The sequence below is a fragment of the Somniosus microcephalus genome, chromosome 6, assembly GCF_052327205.1.
Source record: "Somniosus microcephalus isolate GS21.2 chromosome 6, FLI_Smic_1.0, whole genome shotgun sequence".
NCBI classification, from domain to species: domain Eukaryota; kingdom Metazoa; phylum Chordata; class Chondrichthyes; order Squaliformes; family Somniosidae; genus Somniosus; species Somniosus microcephalus.
In genome coordinates, this window is record NC_140992.1 from 263286705 (window position 1) to 263308809 (window position 22105).

General features: G+C 40.7%; 1 protein-coding gene across 1 annotated transcript in view; it reads left to right on the plus strand.

Annotated features, from left to right (window-relative positions):
* wwox (WW domain containing oxidoreductase) overlaps window positions 1-22105 on the plus strand; it is a 1068632-nt gene that overhangs the window by 561219 nt on the left and 485308 nt on the right. The window lies entirely within an intron of this gene.

Consider the following 22105-nt stretch of genomic DNA (forward strand, 5'->3'; position numbering starts at 1 on the left):
TAGACATTTCGCAACCTTTCAAACTTTTAACTCTGTGCAGTGCACCCCCACAGTATGTAATATTCATCAGTGTTGTTATTCTGTACCTCAGCAACATTACTGATCCATCTATCGGCACAGAATCGATATACATGTGGCCTTGCTAACTCATTCAGAGCACAGGGATGCCAAATCTCCAGGATTGTTTTATACTTCGAAATGCATTTTTAGAACTTTTTTTAAAGAAGACATTTTTGAGATAGAGCATTTGAAACAGTGAAGAGACTGGATTATGAGTTTGAATTCTGTTTCAGTGTTTGAAATGGTTAAAGTCTTTCCAAAGTGATTTAAGTGTCCATCTACACAAAACTGATGCTATCCAGTACTCTGTGAACCCAGCCAGTGTGAGGGCACCTCATGCTTCCAAGTTTTTTGTGCAAAGATTACTGACCTCACCAGAGCCGTGAGGTGTGAGACGCCCTCCAGGATGCCACCTCACACTGCTTTGAGTTTACAAAGAGTGCAGTATAACTCCAGACGAAGAAAATTGTTCAGTTATGGGCTGAAACCCTGCTGAGCCCTACGTGCCTCTCTGATAATAACTCGCTAAATGGCAAACTGAGCCAAAGACTTTATCTGGGGTCCGATGTTTCGTGTAGAATATCTCCAGATGTGACGTGAAGGAATTCCACTCCAGTGACAAAATGGAACGCTTTAGGACATTGGAACCAATGTTCCCTCTGAGCTGCGCGGCCGTGCAGCAATGGGAAAGATCCCGCGCGGGCCGCTCACCGGCTTCACTACTGTAAATACCGCGCATGCGCGGAAATTTAAAGGGACCGCGCACTAAAAGAAACAGGCCCCGCAGAACAAAGCACAGCTTACAGTGAACATTGGTTGGCACCACTTCCCATTCAGAACATTTCTGTAATGGAACTTTGTGATGTCATGTTGGGTGAGTTCTACACAAAATCCCTCATCACTGGTTGTTTCTAACTGGCAGCTTTAAATCATAAAACAAGGGATAACTGAGAGACACTAATACATGCATAAGTAATCTCTCCTTCTCACATTTAGGAATTATGAGGCATTTCAATGTAATCTACTTCCCTTTGAAGAATTACATTGAAAACTTACTGTACTTACCTTTAAATAAGCTAAATGAATCTTCGTTTTGCTTTTGTTTCTAGATCATTTCTGACATAGTTGAGATAAAATAAGTTTAAAATTTGAAGTAGTGGGAGAGGCAGTGGTACATTTGTGTCTGTGTTGACTGAGCTAAAAATAGACAAACTAAAGCAAGAGATTGGAAAAATAAAAGAACAAAGATGATGCAGAATAATTATGACGGAGGAACAAAGAATGCGAAGGCAAGACAAAAGTTATTTTATGTCAGGCAAGGAAATGGCAAAACAAAACAAAACAAAAACAAGTATGAGCTGAATGAGGGAGAATGGAGTAAAAATAGGAAACAAATTAAAGGAAGTGTTTTTAATTTTATTAATTACAGAGAGTGAGAAATTGAGTAATTGTCACTCAGAGACCGGTCTCATTATGCACTAGTTCTGCTCCAGCTTTTGAAAGATTAGACTGCTTCAAACACTTACGTTCTTAGTGTAATGCACTATCTATAACAGGGTGTTATCTGCCACTGGTTGATGGAATAGTGCAAGGCTGACCTGTGAGACTCAATGAGGGAGCCACATATCAGTGCAGCTGGATTAACAACGCTGAACTTTCTGATTCTCCACCACCCAGGATAACGAGAATAATTTAACAGCACGTGTTTGTTGTAACAGTTGTGGACACCAGGTTACCTTTACTAGCAATGTATTAGAACTGGGGGACTACAACCTCCCTTCCCCCTGCCCAGTACAGGCACCACCAAATTATGGCCGCTGTAGAATTCTTCTTCTTTCAAATAATTTTTTTTAATGAACAATTACTTTCTTTCAAAATCAGTTGGGCGTCGTAAATAAAACCTGGAGTTGGAGATATTAATAAAGCAAAGTTGGTTAAATTTAGTTAATTTCCATTGCTTTTTAATTCTGTGCTGCTTTGCACTCTACTGTCTCAGTTGTAAGCACTGCACAGCACATGTGATATGTTCACCTCTTCTGGAAATAACGTATTTGTGCAAAGAATTGAATTTGTGTCCATCAACAGTGATCATAAATAACAAGGGGGCATAAATTTACGGTTAGTACCAGAAACACAAAGTAAGAGGTTAGAAGAACTTTTTATCATGGCGAAGATTATTAGAATATAGAAAACAGAAGTACAAGTGGCTATCAAAGTCATTTCAATCACAACGTTTAAGAGGGCTACAGCTAAGCACTTGAAGACAAAACATATCTAAGTGTATGGGGAAGGACCAGAGAAATGGGGCTAGAGTAGATAGATTTGGTGTGAAGCGGACATAATGAGCCAAAATGTCGTCCTCCTTAAATTTCTACAATTCTTGTCTTTTGCTACAATAAAGCAAACCTTTAACCCTATCCCTTCCCAACTGGTACTGTGCAAAATGATCAACTTCTATTTTTTCTATAATTTACTTCTGTTTATTAAGAAGTTTACACAGACCATTAACTGCCTTTGCTCCAACATGATATTCTTTGCATCGTTTGTGAAAATGATTGGTACTCTTAGAAGACTGAAACCTTCCACAAAATTTGATTTTAATGTGATCTGATAGCATTGTTGAAACTATTCCCGATCGCTTTTGGACTTTATCAGTGTGGTTTTGATGGAGTGTGATCCAAGGCGGAACAGGGGGTGACTGTTTCCTTGAACACATGTTCACTTTACTGTTTTCATTTTTGGGCGACTAGCACTCAAATCCGGACAGTCACATAGGTCGCCAGCACTCGGTTTCTTTTTTCTGTTTCGTTCCCACCACCCACCCCCCCCCCTTCCCTTCCAAAGGTGTCAATTGCCCTCTGGTATCTGACCAAAGTGGTCATCCTTCATGCATAAGCCTAGACGGTAAGGGTATTCAGGGTGGGGTGGAAAGGGGCTTTAAAGCACAGCCAGATCCCACCAGCGGTCACCTTATAATGATGAGGAGCAGCAACCCTGCTTGACCTTTTCAATCCCCCTCCGCCCCCCCGCTCCTTAACGTAGGGACACTAAGCCAATAACTGCATCCTCACTGCTGTCCAGCTGCGATCAGCTGACGCAGCACACACTAGGGATAGAATCTGCTGTAATCAATAAATTTAAGAAGAAAGACTTGTATTTATTTATATAGCACCTTTTATGACCTCCGGACTTCCTAAAGCGCTTCACAGCCAATGAAATGAGAAAAACTACAAAAGCTCAATAGTGGAACTGTTGGTGAGTCTTTCTTTAGTGCAGGAATGAATGCCACACGTCGATTATGATAAAATTTGTCATGTTTAATTGGCATATTTTGTACAGGGGAGTGGGTTGCCTGGTGTAAAAGGAAACGTATTTTTAAAAAAAAGCTGAACTGCACGGGTCTAGTGCTGAAATGACAGCTACAGTATATGTGTTACATTATAGAAGCTAGGGGCTTAATTTAATATTGTTATACGCAGCGGTGTCATCTCGGCATAGGTAAGATCAAGATTACGCCATCAACACAGAAAGCAACTTAATGTAATTTCCAGCTTCAGTGCAGTCCCGTGCATGCACCATGTGCAAATAATCGAACGTAGCTTCCTCTGCAACTTAATGGCAAAGCCTCTATGTTCCATCCTGTGCTGAGAAAACAGCTGCCAATACAATGGGCCATTCACCCACTTTTCTCTCTCGGACTTTGAAGTTTACCAATATTTTTGTTGGCTCTATGCCCTTGGGGCAGCAGTCTTTTTGATTAACTCTTATTTATCCTTATTCATCAGAACAAAGTATTTAAACCCCCTGCACTGTCAACTTCTTGGTCTAGATAAAATTAACTGACCCCCATTTTTTTTTTAAACTCAAGGGAAAGGAAATTTGGCATTCTGCCCTCATTGTCCTGTTTTAATCATGGCATTTGGTGGCAGTTTCTGAAGTGACATTAAAGGCGCTGGCAGATTAGACTGTGGTTACGCAGTGGGCACTGGCAGAGGGTGCAGATTGTCAAGTGAACCTTGAGAGAAGAATTATTGAGGATTTGAAAGGAGAAAAAGCTAAAAGGGACTGAATTTGAGCTGCTGTAGTCTAATGGGGATAATTACAGTATTTCAGAGACCTCTGCGCTATGTCAAATTTCACACTTTGCAATGAAAAATTTATTACAAGTGTTTAAATTCTTAAAAGCAACTATTTTACATGTAGAACATGATCTGTAAAGAACTGCTTTCCTTCCGTTTCAAAGTGGATTGAAGTATGTTCCTAGGTGCGGCATGTTTGTACCAGACAGAGTTCAGTGTTGTATCACCTTTAGCGACTTGTCTCTTATTACATCAAAGCTGTAAAACATTTAAATCCATCTCTCACAGGACAATAACTTTAAAAGCTTATGCACTTTCCTATTTTTGGCTGTTGCCATACAAACAGAATAACGTAATGGTCTACTGATCTGTCTATACTTGGCAGAAATTCAAAATATCAGTCATTTCTAGTAGAGGGATGCCAAATGATTCCGATGCCTTTATTTTGCACACAGTCTTGCCTTTCGGGTTCATGATGCAGTATTAATGTTACATGACTATCATTTCCAATAATATCTCCAGTGTTTAGATGGATTCATATGAAGCTTGAATTCTTATTCACTGAGTGTTAGCTCCTCATATAAGCGCTGTCCACTGATAAAGAAAGAAAGACTTGCATTTATCTAGCACCTTTCACGACCACCGGACCTCTCAAAGCACTTTACAGCCAATGAAGTACTTTTTTGAAGTGTAGTCACTGATGTAATGTGGGAAACGCGGCAGCCAATTTGCACACAGCAAGCTCCCACAAACAGCAATGTGATAATGACCAGATAATCTGTTTTTAGTGATGTTGATTGAGGGATAAATATTGGCCAGGACACCGGGGATAGCTCCTCTTCGAAATAGTGCCATGGGATCTTTTACGTCCACCTGAGAGAGCAGATGGGTATATAGTGTAGAAAGTGGTAATGGGTGCTAATGGTAGTAAACTGGGTCAGGTGACACCAAACATAAAGTGGCATCAGTGGTAACAGTTCTGAGTTGTAAGGTTGTAGGTTCAAGCCCCGCTCCAGGACTTGACTGCACAATATAAGCTGACACTTGAGTGGAGTATTGAGTAATTGTTATATTTGTCGGAGTTGCCATCTTTTGGATGAGGCGTTAAACTGAGGACCTGTGCTTCCGGTTCAGGTGGATGTAAAAGATCCCATGGCAACCAGTCAACACCACCGAAGCAGATTATCTATTCAATTATCTCGTATACTGTTTGTGGGACCTTGCTGCGTGTGAATTATCTGCCACATTGGCCTGCAAAACAACAGTGATGACAATTCAAAAGTAATTCATTGGCAGTAGAGCGCTTTGGGACGTCCTGAGGACCCTATAGAGACAAAAGTTATTTTCCTCCTTTCTGTTTCAATTGAGAGGGATTTTTGCAGCCAGTGATTATAATGAGTAGCGCTAGTAGAGAGAAGATGTCTTTGGAACTTCTGTCCATTTAATTATTTGCTTGCCTGGTATTAAAAAATGTATTTTATATTATTTCAGGGACTTGAGCACATAAATCTAGGCTGACACTCCAGTACAGTGCTGAGGACAGCTTGCCATGAACAGAGGGACAACCAGTAAACTAAGAAAAAAATATATATAAACAATGCGAATGTATATTTATACACTCAGGGATATACCTGTTTATACACTGTATGAATAGAACTGCGTTTATGTGCTAAACCATAAATGTATTTTGATGCTTTGGCAACATAAGATGTAACTTATCATGCCAATAAAGCGATTTAAATTGTAAAAAAAAAAAAAAAAAAAAATTGAGTGCTGCACTGTCGGAGGTGCCGTCTTTCGGATGAGACGTTAAATCGAGGCCCCGTCTTCTCTCTCAGGTGGATGTAAAAGAGCCCATGAGCACTATTTCGAAGAAGAGCAGGGGAGTTATTCCCAGTGTCCTGACCAATATTTATCCCTCAATCAACATTTAAAAAAAAGTTTATCTGGTCATTATTACATTGCTGTTTGTGGGAGCTTGCGGTGCGCAAATTGGCTGCCATGTTTCCTACATGACCACAGTGACTACACTTCAAAAAGCACTGCATTGGCTGTAAAGCGCTTTGAGACGTCTGGTGGTCGTGAAAGGCGCTATAGAAATGCAAAGTCTTTCTTTCTATTTTTACAACAGAAATCATCAGTATTTGCCTTGCAGTCAATTGTTTCATTGGTCAATTGGCTTGTTTATAGTTAGTGATAATTTCACCAATTACAGATAAATGATGTTGGTATCCTTTGACAGTTTTCTTTATTTTTACTTACTGACTACAGATTTAAAATAGTTAATCTAGTAGATTCTCTTGACACTCGATCACAGAGTCACTGGCAATCGACCGTATTAAGTTGCTCCATTTTCCGCATTTAGATTACCTGATACTGCACCTGACTTTTCTGAATGACAATGTTAATTGTCATTGACTGTAATAGAATATGAACATTATAGGCACTTGACACGGTTTTAATGGTTTTGACTTTTCGTTCCTGCAGTAGGAATCATTATATGTGTGTGAAAAGCAGTTGCCTGAGCTGGAGGGACAGTATCATTGCATTCTTGCATTCTTACTTGGTGCTATTAACTATACATAAACATTAGCATTAACATCATTTTATCATGGCAATAATGACGTCTGCATAGTGTTGAAAAGTAAGCGAATATTTTGGCGCAGCATTTTAAAACCCCATGAAGGACGTAATTGTATATCACGAGGATATTGTATGTGCTGTTTTCGTTGCTCAGTCCTATACAGTGGCATTTCAGCAGCAACCCCTAAGTAAAGCAACACTTATGTGCATTTGAAAGAGATTCTGAGTACACAGTGAGGTGGCGCCGTTTCTTTCTGTTACTGTGCATTTCCCTAATGATACAGCGTAACATTCACCGAGATTTTCTTTTGCTAGCAAGTGTGCTCGCAGAAAACAGATGCTTATTTTAAGGGCAAGAAAAGAAACCGTGAAGTATTCAAAGGGATATTGAGTTAAGATTTAAGATGAGTCTTTAACAGGCAATGTTTTGTTTTTACAGGTTAACCCTAAGAGATTGTAAATTGTTTAAACTGGGGTATATCGGTATTTATGTACTGCTGAAAGCTAATCTTGTAAAACATTTCAGTGTTAACAGTTGTGTGAGCAAGGGAGACTGGGAGCAGTGGTTTAGAGGAAACTAGAAAAGGAACAGACGCATTTTTAATGTTTAAAATTCACTTAGCAAAAAAAAAATATCTATGCACTGTTAAAAACCTAATTGTTGGGAAATAATGTTAGACTCCCTGTTAATTTGAGTATTGGATTGAATTTTGAAGCTGTTTGCTGGCTGTTACTGAAAAAGAAATTAATTTCAATGACCAAGCTGAATGGAGTGAGGTTTTGTCAGGTAATTAGTCATCAGCCTTTAGCTGCTCAGGGTCTATCACTCCACTAATCCATACATAAACCCCAGCCTTTCGCAGTCAGATATAATCTGAGAAGCATTTTAAACGCTCATTTTTTTTCCCCCTCTTACAAACCTGCCGAAGCCCTACAGATAAAAAGTACATTAATTTATGTCCAGGTTTCCTGGGCTGGTTGTCGAAGGTAGAATTAATGAAACTGATTTACATTTTCCTCCTTTGTTTGATGAAATCTGCTGTTGATTAAGTGTGGGCGAGCGGAAAAAAAGTGTAACCATTGCTTCATCTCTCACTCTCTCTCTCCTGTTATTTATTTGTTGTTATTTATTGTAGACCTCGAGGTGGATAGCACTGCCTCAAGTCTAACTGCCTGCTACAAGAGCCTGTTAAAAAAAAAATACCGAAACTTAAGGCACATCACAGATGAAATTATTAACTATTGCATATGTTTTTGTCATTTTTTTTCTCCTGCAGATTTCTTTTTAACTTTATGAAGAAAATTATGGTTCATGGAATAATTTTTTTTTTAAAAGCAGCTAACTGGATTGAATTTTTTTTTTAACTTGTGACAAAAATGACATACTCTCATTTCCAAATTTGTGGTTATAAGCCGGTGCATTCTTTTATAAGGCTTCCTTTGGGAGTCGTAGAAAAAACATTTTTATAAAGGGGGTGTTTTATAATAGTACTTGGTTAATGAGAGAACCATAAAAATGTGTCTAATATCAGGAGCTTTGGTGTGTCAGAATAGTGATGAGATCTACTGTACCACAGCAAATAAAATAGTCTTGTTTCTCGGTGAAAGGCCATACCTTTTGACCGCCCTGCTTATAAATGCTGTAGTGGTACAGAATGTTACTTTTTTTTAATGCATTCCGCCTTGTAGTAGTAGAATGCAGGATCACATCCACAGTTCCCCTGCAAGTTATGGGTGAGAACAGAAGGGAGCGAAAATCAGAGACTAACTGGATTATGCAGAAGAATCTATAGTGAGGGTCGAATGAAGGTCACTTAGCCCCATCTCAGCTGTGGAATGATGTCTTTATATATTTAAAGTTGCTGTATGTCAGTTCAGAAAAGCTTGAACAGTTACAAGGCACTTTTTGTGTCACTGCAGAAGGCATTGATCTCGTGAAATGGGACTTTCTCTCTTCTATATATTGGTTCAGTTTTTAACTGTGCTCTCCAGAGCACAAGTAACATCATTTTCTGATTTTCCTGTTCTTAAAGTGGTGTGCTTTTTAATTTATATTTTAATCGAACATGCAACAGAAATCTATAAGCACCAAGATAAATTAAGAAAATATAGGGAAGGGAATTTTTTTTCGGGTTACAGGGGTGTGTTTGAAATGTGCAAATATATTAGCAATGCAGAAGTATTGAATGTGTTATAATATTGCCATAAATATAATGTGCGTGCAAAATGCAGATTAAAAATGTGAATTTAAAAAAATCTATACAACCAAACACATTACTAAAAGAAATAAAACTCATTTGTCAGCAGCATCTCAACTTGTAATTATGATGACCTTTAAGCTCAGGGAGGATGAGGAATGGGAGTCTATATCAATATATAATATGCAGATTTACATTTATTTAAGAAAAACAGGTACTTTAATGTTTGAAGCTGCAGTTTAAAGGGAAAGATTTCCGTAATGATAATTTGATGTGATATAATGCTAATTTTATTCAAATATGAAAATTCAGCTGCAGTCATTTATTTTGTAACACTGGTGTGGAAAAATATGAGGAGAAAGAATCGTATTTGCACATCTGATTTCACACACAGCTTTTTCTTGAATTGCAAAATGTACAAAACTACTCAGTTCAATTTTGTTTTCTCCCACTGAATCTGTGCTGCAAGTGTTATAAATAGAATATGCTATGTGCAGCTGTGTGATAAATACCAACATCTCCACTTTTGTGATTGACTATAACCCACACATATGATTTCTTCCCCCTCCCCCACTTGTGTGTTTTCTGGCCAGGATTACCTGCGGTGATAGTGCACCATGACAGGTCCTCTTAATTTTTTTAACACTGGTGCAAAAATTCTAGTCGGGCACATTTTATTGCCTGTAATAACTCGAGCTGCAAAGTGAATTCTGCATAAACCTCAACCTGCTGAAAACCTGAAAATCCATTTGAGTACCCAGTGGAAATCTGAAATCTGCGAGCTAAGGGTTAATTTCTGAAACCGTGCTATCATAATTAGTATTTGAGTAAAGCGATGCTATCTAAAATCACGCCTTGTTCAGCTGTGCTGTGATTCCAACTCGGGCTGTATTGTTTTTTTTTAAAAAACCGAAGTGTGAAAATTGTTCATCTGCATATTATTCAGATTTTGCTATGAACTCCTTGTATGGCCTTATTTATAACCTTTCCGACTCAGAGAGCCCAGACCAGGCAGTTTATTCAGTATAGAACATTGATTTCTTGTGTGACCGCATCTGCCTGATACAGAAAGGGATTGGGCAGTTATTTGTCTGGATTTAGCCTTTCCTTATCAAACATTTATGATTTAGCGCTAAGAACAGCATCAGCCGGTAGAGCAGTTTAGTGAGTGAGTTTTTTTTAAATGTATCGTACCTCAGCCTAATGGCAGGAGCCCTGGTTCAATACAATGAACTTGGGAAGGTTTTCTTAATGAAAGCCTTGACGTTTTCTGTATTGGGGCCACATTTATCAGCTGTGTAAAGACTGTATAGACTTCATTATACGGAGAACTGCCACTGCATATTTTTAGGGCCATCTATTCAGTATAACAGGATAGAAGGCAGAGAAGTAAAGGTTAATGGCTGAAGCAGATGATGTCAGAATTATCCCTAAAGGCCAGATTTACTTAATTCTCGCTGTGATAATTAGGTAATTGGGAGCCTATTGTTCCACGCACTACTTCATGCTGTTAGAATTCAATCAGAAAGAAATTAAGGACAAAACAATGAATCTTGAGTTACAGACTAGCAGTACTTTGGAACGTTGAGGGGATCAGTCGCTTGCCTGAGATTTATTCTGTCTCTAGTCATAGGACACTCTTTTCTCAAATGGGATACTTTTGGATACCAAGAAATAAAACACAAAAAAAAATTGCACAGTTTAATCAGCAGTCAGATGCGGTGTCCTCAGAAATGGGAATATTCATCTCATTTTTCGTTTTTCTTTCCCTTCGGAAAGCCAGCGCAAAGTCCGCTTTTAACAGGTTGTTTGTCATTTGTGCTGATTTCAAGCTGACAGCTCCTGAGTTTCCAATGATAACAGCCATCGGACTTGATCTGAGTTCAATGGATATCACTAAAATAGAATCATCGTCTTTGTGATGGATAGAAAAAGTAAAGTAATACATCCTGATAAAGCTATAGCTTTTCGACTGTGACCTTGTAAGATCTATAAGTGAGTTGCAGTCTTGGACAGTGCTGAAATGCATCAACACTTTGAAATTTAAGTAGCAGTGAAATCCATCAATGGGGTGAAGGTAGAATGGCCTGAGAAACCAATGGATCATGCTTAGAGGGCTCAAAGGGAAACAGGCTAAGCTGAAGGTCAATATGCAGACACGTCCTAAAGGAATGCACCGAAACTCATTCGCATTCAGCCTTCAAAGCACTGCTGCAGTATGATGAAAGATCAGTGGAAAAATAAAACAGGAACCTTGGAGCGTTTCCTTTCTCGCCCTCCCCTCCCTAAGCAGAGTGTAAGAAGGTGTATTTTAAAGGCACACTCTAGGGCAAACAGTGACTGATGCGATTTACTAATGCACGGCCACATGCAAAGCCAAACGACACTATGCCAAGAGTTTTAATATTATTTTCGGGGGGTGGCCTCTGACAGGAGGAGGTAGAGCTTATCCTTCATAATTTTGGGGCGCGAGAGATAGTTGAACCAGTTTTGAAGCAGAATGGTAAAAGATCTTGCTCAAACTAAAAATGGACTATTCAGGTTATGGACTATTCATTTACATAAAATAATAAATGGTTGTCTTCCTATGCACTGTCAGGGGCTTGTTAGTAAGGCTGGTGAACTTGTGTCTTGGCATTACATAAGAACAGGAGTAGGCCATTCAGCCCCTCGAGCCTGTAAAGCATTCTGATATTGTATAGTCTAATCTTTGAAAGATTCTAAAAAAGCCCTTGTCTATTACACTCATATACATATGTAAGAGTGCATGTGTATATTATACAGAAAAGAGAACTTATAAATTGTTCATTTCAGTTACAACTAGTAGCTAAACTGACCTGCCCATTTTTCTTTTTAATTTATCTTATTCAACTGCTTCATGGATAGTTTTTGTCTGCCTTTGTCCCCCGCCCCTATATAAAAATAAAATTATGGGGAAAAAAATCTAGGGATTGTATCTTAAGAGATAGCCTGAGGCTAAAATGCATTGCTCACATCCTTTGGTCATCATTCTTTCTCTAGCTTCCAACCAGCCCCCACCCCCCGCTGAAGCACAACAGAAATTGTCATACAAGTTTAAACACAATATTTATTTTTTTGCATATGCATTTTGAAAAAGGCATCCTGTTCATGGCCATCATAATTGTCATTGCTTTTACAATAAAACAAAGGAGTGTTAATCAATGTTCCCTGTTTAAAAAAAAAAAAAAAAAATTCATGCGCGGTCCCTTTAACTGGCTGCACGACCCATTCAAATGTTCGCGCATGCGCGGTTTCTTTCCTGTAAAGGCCGGTGAGCACTCTGCACGGGACGTCCAGACCGCCGCGCAGCTTAGCGGGAACATTGGTGCTAATTTTTTTTTAAAGACTTGCATTTACGTAGCCTCGTTCCGGCCCTGAGGATGTCACAAGCTGCTTTGTAATGACTTTTGAAGCATAGTCACTGTTGTTGTGCAGGCAAACATCACAGCCAATTTGTGCACAGCAAGATCCTCCAAACAGCGACCAGTTAAACAGTTATTGATGGTAGCAAAACGCTGCAGATGCTGGAAATCCGAAATAACAACAGAAAATGCTGGAAAAACTCAGCAGGCCAGGCAACGTCCGTGGAGAGAAAATAGAGTCAACGTTTCGGGTCAAACCCTTTGTCAAGACCCGAGTCTTGACAAAGGGTTTGACCCGAAACGTTGACTCTATTTTCTCTCCACGGATGTTGCCTAGCCTGCTGAGTTATTGACGGTGTTGGTTGAGGGATAAATGCTGGCCAGGACACCGGGAGAGCGCCCTGCTCTTCGCTTAGTGCCGTGATATCTTTTACGCTCGTGTGACTAGGTAGACGGGGCCTCAGTTTAATGTATCATCCGAAAGATGGCGCCTTTAACAACATTGCATTCCTTCTCCAAAACTACACTGAAGTGTCAGCCTAGATAAGTCCTCGCGTGCACTTGAACACACAAGTTTGTGACTCGTAAGTGAGAGTCTACCACTGAGCCAAGGCTGACACTTAAATACTCCATATATCCTTTTTTTAATATGCTTAACATAATGGCCCAGAAATTCGGGTCGGGGGCTTCCCGCGGGTGTAAGCCCCCAACCTGCACTTACCTAGCGCGCCGGCCGTTGAGCTGTGGGCCCCCGTGGAATTCCGATCCTGGGCCTGCTCCAACTGCCAGCGCGCAGTGCTTGCGTATCCCAGGGGCGCAGTTAATTCGAAGCGTCCCCTGGGATCACGTGGGCCATGGAGAGCCAATCGGAGCAGGGAAATGCCCATTCATAAGTTTGACAGGAAGGGCTGTCAAAACTTAGAAATACTACGGCCTCAAAACATCACTAATTCTTCAAATAATTTTTTTTTTTTAAATCACATTTTTTAAATAAACTATAAATTACATGAAATAACTATTTTAAACAATAATTTTAATTTTTGAAAAAAATAATTTTATTTTCTAACGGGGCTAAAAATAAACTTACCTTGCTTTAAAGTATTTAAAAATAATAAACCTGTGGAAAAAATGTTTTAATTTTAATTAATTCACCACTTACCTTGTAAAAAGCAGGCCTTACGCCTACTTTTTAAATGTGTAACTTCTGGAGACTTACCCTCCCGGGAAAACCTGCAAAAAAAACGGAAGTTCGATGCGCACACGCTGCCTCTCCCGCGCACGCGTTCGAACTCTGAACCCCTTCTTTCAGGGGAACGGAAGTGCCGGTTTCCTGCACATGCGCAGTGCACGCAGGAAACCGGCACTTCCATTGGGCCTACGGGTGAGTACCCTGTGCGTACTCACCCGTGGAGACCCGAATTTCTGGGCCAATCTTTTGGCCGGGGAAAGAGGGTAACTAAAACAACGTGTTGATATTCTTGCGGAAGCAGTGTAATTTATGGCCCCTTACTCACCTGAATTCTTAATAGCTTGGCCTGATCACCCATAATGCTCACAATATTGCCTGCAATTATTAGGTATATGCTGATAAGCAAAAAATGCTTTTCTTTAACTTTTTGTTCCTTTGCATCGTATGTCAAATGTTTCATCCACTAAATTCTTGCTAGATTTACTGCATAACCCACTGGTACCCATGTACAGGTTTAAAGTCATGGAAATTGGGGAAAAAATTACTTAGATTTTTGCCCTTGAACTTTCTTATAAAGAGGCAAGTATTACCACAATTCGAAGGCTGCTTTCAGAGATTTCATTGTATCTGGCCAGCGATTTTCTCTTTGGAGGCTCTCGTATGCATGTTGTATCTAATCAAGAGGGTTGAACCGAACCATTGTCTGAACTGAAAGATTAGATTACAGCCTTGAAATCACTCCCTAGTATCTATTATTTCTTACACACACACACACACACACACACACACACACACACGCATGCACACACCTCCCATGGTGTTGTTCTCGGGTATTCTTGGGTTTCGAGCACCATTGTGATGTTCAATTGCTAATCTGGCCTGTGCCTTTAAGGCCACTGCTCTAAATAGGCAAATTCAGGTACTTGTAGATAAACTATGGAGGTCACTCAGAGGTTGGTTGTAATAGCTTGTAAATTTCAGACTGCAGATCAAGGTCTGGCTTGCTTTCTCTTTTTTTGGAAGATTATTTGTGCTGCTTAACAAAGTATGAGATTGGTATATGATGTATGGTGTGTGGTGGAAAGACTTTTTTTTATGTGTAAATATATATATCACAAAATTATCCAGTTGATTACAATGTGTGGGCATGCATGCCTAGACAAAAGGTGTGGTAGATTTGTTTTTTTTTTAAGATACAGTAATGTACATTTCAAAATAGCCCAACTTTCTGCTTTAATTATTTCCATAATCGTCTTAAGGTTCTTGATAACCAACATTTGAAATATAAAAAGGCAGGATTCATATCATGTCCCTCTGCTCCCACGGTGGATTGTACATGCAAAATGCATGCATGGAGCATATTTTTTTTTTCACTTTGGGGAGATGTTAAATTGGTTAAGCCCTTTTGAGTAATGAGTGTATATTGCAGCATTTCAGAAGCATGTACGTGCATCTAGTTCCAACTTTGAAAATTACACACAGTAAAATCATCATCATGTATTTTCTGAGGACGTAAAGTCCAACATGCTCAGGACATTGCTTTATTAATGGCATTCTGTCAACTCCTGTAAGCTTTGCATATTTGCATATTAAGGAGCTGGGTAAAGAAATACTTCTTTTATTACTGCAGCTCATAAATCAGTTTGCATTTCTCCATTAAAACCTGTCTCGGCAAACTTGAGCAAAAATTGACTTGAATCAAAATGCACGCACAACTAGGCATACAAATCGATCAGTCATTTGCTTAAAAACAAATTCTTAGGGTTATTGATGGGTTATTATTTCGTACCTTTAGGAAAGAGAAGTCGAAACAAATAAAAAAAAATTAAAATGGAGAAAGAATAAATGAAATTTGGCAGAAAACTGACCCTGTTCACCAGTAAAAACTTGCATTGTACATAGAGATATATTCTTTTTAACAAAATAACTGAAAATTTGCTTACTGCAAGATATTTCTGTGAAAAGCTACTTTTCAATTCCTCTTCCAAACAGTGTGTTAATAATCACCCACACTCATCCAAATATGGTTTCTGAAATTATGCGAAAACTAGAATTCCAGTAAGAACTCTCAATTTGTTTTCCAGTTTTGTCCCATCTTCTAAATGTGATGATGCATCCTGCGGTACAGTTCCAAGGGTACTGGCATCTTTCCTTCCTCATCCAAGTGTCTGTTCTTCACATGTGAACCTGGGCAAGTCAGTGTTGCTAGGTTGTTCGACTGCTTGGGCATCACAGCAGACTGCAATCTTATTCTCAACCAATTATAGCATGTGGATTGTTCTTCCAAGGTTACTGCACAGGGATCAGGAGAGGGAGTCCTGGCAGGTTTTCTCCTTTCCCCGCCTAGGGATAATTGGAGTTCCCCACTGATCAGCTAACTTAGCCCAGGCCTGCAAGCAAACTTGTGACTTTCTTGACCTGAATGCCACAGTATCACACCTCATGGTACATGTATCCACGGCACCATTGAGGTGCTCAAACTAGGGTGCTAAAGAGGCACTGGTCCCTCCATCAGCTGGAAGGTTCTAATGCAAAGGTGTTTGACTCTGATTATTAACACGTGGTGGCTTCGTGGACTTTACAATACACATCATTCAATATATGTATAGCACAGTGATGTTAATCTGATCATATTGTCTGCAACTTTACGTGACACGACAGTGATTCGCAATGAGAACTAAGTCATTTTATTTTCGCCTCCAAAATAACAGCAGTCCCCCCATCAACAACAACCTGTATTTATATAACGCCTTTAACATTGTAAAACGTCCCAAGGTGCTTCACAGGGGCGTTATCAAACAAAATTTGACACCGAGCAACACGAGATATTAGGGCAGATAACCAAAAGCTTGGTCAAAGAGGTAGGTTTTAAGGAGCGTCTTAAAGGCGGAAAAGGAGGTAGAGAGGCGGAGAGGTTTAGGGAGGGAATTCCAGAGCTTGGAGCCTCGGCAGTTGAAGGCACGGCCGCCAATGGTGGAGCGATTAAAATCGGGGGATGCGCAAGAGGCCAGAATTGAAGGAGCGCAGATACCTCGGTGGGTTGTAGGGCTGAAGGAGGTTACAGAGATAGGGAGGAGCAAGGCCATGGAGGGATTTGAAAGCTAGGATGAGAATTTTTAAATCGAGGCATTGCTTAACCAGGATTTTGTCCGATAATATATAACCTTTTTAATGGATGCACTGAAGTGGGAATGTCCTTTTCATGGAAATGTTTATTAGGGCTCTGATCAGTTCCTGAAACATTCTGCAGTGTTTTCTCAATAGGGAACATGGTGTGAGAGGGGGAAGGGTTGGATAATATTGAGGCGCTTCTACAATTTCCGAATTCCAATCTAGGTTTTACTGTAACTTTTTCGTCTACCTTGCTTTGTTTTTTCTTTTGATAAGTTTTTGGCAAATTATTTTTTTTCACTCTCCTCCGCCCCGTCCATGCCGTTTTCCATCGGGACGGTCTGAATATCCATCTGTATACACTTTCTTCAGATGCCACTAGTACTGTCTCTTGATCGAGCCTCCAGACTGATGATCTGATTACTTTTTCCTTCCACTGCCAGGTAACTTGGCCAAGTTTGGCAGCACCGTTCTTTCAGGAGATGTCCGAATGGTAACCTAGGTTGACGCTGGGACTTGAGATGTGATCACTTGTAGCTGCAGGACCTTTCTTCTTAAACACATTTTTCTAAAACGAAAGAGAATTGCATGCTTTTAACAGAAAACATAGCTCTATAGCGTAGCAATTTAAAATCAAGTACAGTTCTCATTGAAGGCACCATGGGGCAATATAGTGCCCATTGCGCTGAGGTGCATCGGGTGCCAGCTCCTCATATAATTGGGCGTAGAGGCCCAAGGCCTATTATGTGCCCGAGGAGTCTAGTGCCCCTTTGTGTGTTGCATGCAGAGAACCTGGGCACAAAGTATGCAGAAGGCTTATTTAAGACCTCATTCTTCATTCAAATAAAGCTTGGTTCCCACAAAGTGACTGGAATGCCTGAAAAGCGATTCAGTCATTTAGCACAAAACACAAAAGCAAAAATACTGCGGATGCTGGAAATCTGAAATAAAAGCAGAAAATGCTGGAAACACTCAGCAGGTCAGGCAGCATCTGTGGAGACAGAAACAGAGTGAACGTTTTGGGACAGGCTTCACTTGGCCAGTGCTGGGACTAGAGTCCTGGCGGATCATATAACTAGGGCTGTAGAGAGGGCTTTAAACTAACTAGTGGGGGGGAGGTTCCTAGAGAGCAAATAATAAAAATGACAACAGAGAAGGTCATAGACTTAGGTAGCAGTGGGGAAATTAAAAACCAGAGCATGTCAGGAAGGGGCAGAAGGTATGGAGTAAAAGGTAAAGTAATAAAAAGGGCAAAAGCAAGAACTAAGTGTCACAAAACATCTTTGAAAGTTCTCTATCTGAATGCACATAGCATTCGTAACAAAATAGATGAGTTAATGGCACAAATAACTACATATGGGTATGATCTTGTGGCCATTACAGAAACATGGCTGCAGGGTGACAATGCCTGGGAATTAAACATACCAGGTTATTTAACGATCAGGAAGGACAGGCAGGAAGGAAGGGGAGGTGGGGTGGCTATGTTAATAAAGGAAGGAATCACTGTAATACAGAGAAATGATATTGGGTCAAAAGATCAGGACAATGAAACAGTTTGGGTGGAGGTAAGGAATAATAAGGGGAAAAAAACACTAGTGGGCGTAGTCTATAGGCCTCCGAACTGTGGCAACTCTGTTGGACGGAGTATCAATCAGGAAATAGTTGAGGCTTGTAATAAGGGAACATCTATAATTATGGGGGATTTTAACTATCATATTAATTGGACAAATCAAATTGGGCAGGGCTGCCTTGAGGATGAGTTCATTGAGTGTATTAGGGATGGGTTTCTTGAGCAGTATGTAACTGAACCGACCAGGGGGCAGGCAACCTTAGATCTGGTCCTGTGTAACGAGACAGGATTAATTAAAAATGTCCTAGTAAAGGATCCCCTTGGAATGAGTGACCATAACATGGTTGAATTCCATATTCAATTAGAGGGTGAGAAGGTTGGATCTCAAACAAGCGTGCTAAGCTTGAATAAAGGAGACTATGAAGGTATGAGAGCGGAATTGAGTAGAGTGGATTGGGAAAATAGATTAAAGGGTAAGACGATACATGATCAGTGGTGTACATTTAAGGAGTTATTTTACAACTTCCAAAAAATATATATTCCACTGAGAAATTAAGGATAGTATTCGACTAAAAACAAGGGCATATAAGGTAGCCAAATCTAGTGGGAGGATAGAGGATTGGGAAAACTTTAAAAGACAGCAAAAAATAACAAAAAGATTGATTAAGAAAGGGAAGATAGATTATGAAAGTAAATTAGCAAATAATATAAAAACAGATAGTAAGAGTTTTTATAGTTATATAAAAAGAAAAAGGGTGGCTAAAGTAAATGTTGGTCCCTTAGAGGATGAGACCGGGAAATTAATGGTGGGAAATATGGAGATGGCAAAAACACTGAATGAATATTTTATATCAGTCTTTACAGTAGAAGACACTAAGAATATCCCAACACTGGACAAAGAGGGGGTTAAAGGGGGGGAGGAACTAAACACGATCAAAATCACTAAGGAAGTGGTACTCGGTAAAATAATGGGACTCAAGGTGGATAAATCACCTGGACCTGATGGCTTACATCCTAGGGTCTTGAGGGAAGTGGCAGTAGGGATTGTGGATGCATTGGTAATAATTTTCCAAAACTCCCTGGACTCGGCAATGGTCCCAGCAGACTGGAAAACTGCTAATGTAACACCCTTATTTAAAAAGGGCAGTAGACAGAAGGCTGGAAACTATAGACCGGTTAGCCTAACATCTGTGGTAGGTAAAATTTTGGAGTCCATTATTAAGGAGACAGTAACAGGACATTTGGATAATCATCATTTAATAGGACAAAGTCAGCATGGTTTTATGAAGGAGAAGTCATGTTTGACAAATTTGCTGGAGTTCTTTGAGGAAGTAACATATAGGGTGGATAAAGGGGAACCAGTGGACGTAGTGTATTTAGACTTCCAAAAGGCATTTGACAAGGTGCCACACAAAAGATTATTGCTTAAGATAAAAAATCACCGGGATTGTGGGTAATATTCTGGCATGGATAGAGGATTGGCTATCTAACAGAAGGCAGAGAGTTGGGATAAATGGTTCATTCTCAGACTGGCAATCAGTAACCAGTGGTGTTCCGCAGGGGTCAGTGCTGGGTCCCCAACTCTTTACAATCTATAATAACGATTTGGAGGAGGGGACCGAGTGTAACATATCAAAGTTTGCAGATGATACTAAGATGGGGGGAAAGTAGTGAGTGAGGAGGACATAAAAAACCTTCAAGGGGACATAGACAGGCTAAATAAGTGGGCAGAGATTTGGCAGATGGAATACAATACTGGAAAGTGTGAGGTTATGCACTTTGGCAGGAAAAATCGTAGAGCAAGTTATTATCTTAATGGCAAGAAACTGGAAAGTACTGAAGTACAAAGGGATCTGGGGGTCCTGGTGCACGAAACTCAAAAGGTTAGTATGCAGGTGCAGCAAGTGATTAAGAAGGCCAATGGAATGTTGGCTTTCATTGCTAGGGGGATAGAATATAAAAATAGGGAGGTATTGCTTCAGTTGTACAAGGTATTGGTGAGACCGCACCTGGAATACTGCATACAGTTTTGGTGTCCATACTTAAGAAAGGACATACTTGCTCTCGAGTCAGTACAAAGAAGGTTCGCTCGGTTAATCCCAGGGATGAGGGGATGGACATATGAGGAGAGGTTGAGTAGATTGGGACTCTACTCATTGGAGTTCAGAAGAATGAGAGGCGATCTTATTGAAACATATAAGATTGTGAAGGGGTTGGATCGGGTGGATGCAGGGAAGATGTTCCCGATGATGGGTGAAACTAGAACTAGGGGGCATAGTCTTAGAATAAGGGGCTGCTCTTTCAAAACTGAGATGAGGAGGAACTACTTCACTCAGAGGGTGGTAGGTCCATGGAATATGCTGCCCCAAAAAGCTGTAGAAGCTACATCATTACATAAATTTAAAACAGAAATAGACAGTTTCCTAGAAGTAAAGGGAATTAATGGTTACGGGGAGCGGGCAGGAATTTGGACATGAGTCTAGGTTCGGATCGGTCATGGCCCTGTGGGTAGCGGAGCGGGCCCAGGGGCCGTGTAGCCTGATCCTGCTCCTATTTCATGTGTCTAATTCTGTTAGATTCAGGAGATGGTTCTGTGATAGTGGATTGGCGGTTAGGATCAGATCAGCCATGATCTTATTGAATGGCAGAGCAGGCTCGAGGGGCTGATTGGCCTACTCCTGCTCCTATTTCTTATGTTCTTATGTAGGTCGATGACCCTTCGTCAGAACTGAAATAAGTTACAGTTCTAACAGGTTTTAAGCAAGTGCGGGGGGGGGCTGTGGGGGAGGAGGGGAGGAAAGAACAAAAGGGAAGGTCTGTGATCGGGTGGAAGGCAGGGAAGATTCAAAGACAAAAGGGATGATGGTGCGAGGCAAAAGAATATGGTAATCGAACAAGTAAAGAACCAAAAACTCGGAATGGAAGAGGTGTAAATGGGAATAACAGAATCATCAACAGCTGCCATCCGAAAAAATGGGGGCAGAGGTAATGATCTGAAATTATTGAACTCAGTGTTGGGTCTGGAAGGCTGTCGTGTGCCTAATCAGTCATTTAGCGCTGGTTACAAGCGGATGCCAGACGGGAGGACTGCAAGAATTATGGTTTATATATTTTCCTGGTGAGCTCTGTCCTTCCAATAGAGTCACCCACCTTACGTGCTGCGACAGTGTTGGGCCTAACGGCCAATTTTGGTCAGACACCCTGCTCCTCCCCACTGTCCTAAAAAGGTTCTTGCTTCCTCAAGTGCTCATAGTCATTTACATGCTGTTGGTGCTGGAAATCCCAGCCCTGCAAACTCGGTGCTCTCCAGCACATCCTTTGCAATGCGCTGGAAGCAAAATTTAAATATTACAATGAGCTGATATTGCTCATTTGTGGGCAGGTGCACAGGGTGGGAGGGCTTTGGTGCTAATTACTTAGGTTTTCTGAGTGGCCTTGCAAGTCATGAACTCATCCCACTCTGGCGGCCACTTCCATTGTTCTCGCTGAGGCCAACATCCCCAGCATTGAAGCTTTGACCACGCTTGATCAGCTCCGATGGACGGGTCACATCGTCCGCATGCCCGATACGAGACTCCCAAAACAAGCGCTCTACTCGGAGCTCCGACACGGCAAGAGAGCCCCAGGTGGGCAGAGGAAATGCTTCAAGGACACCCTCAAAGCATTCTTGAAAAAGTGCAACATCCCCACCGACACCTGGGAATCCCTGGCTCAAGACCACATAAAGTGGAGGAGAAGCATCTGGGAAGGTGCCGAGCACCTCGAGTCTCTTCGCCGGGAGCAAGCTCAAACAGCGGAAGGAGCGCAGGCAACCCAAGCACCCCACCCACCCGCCCCTTCAACCACCGTCTGCCCCACCTGTGACAGAGACTGTAGGTCCCACATTGGACTCATCAGTCATCTGAGAACTCATTTTTAACATGGAAGCAAGT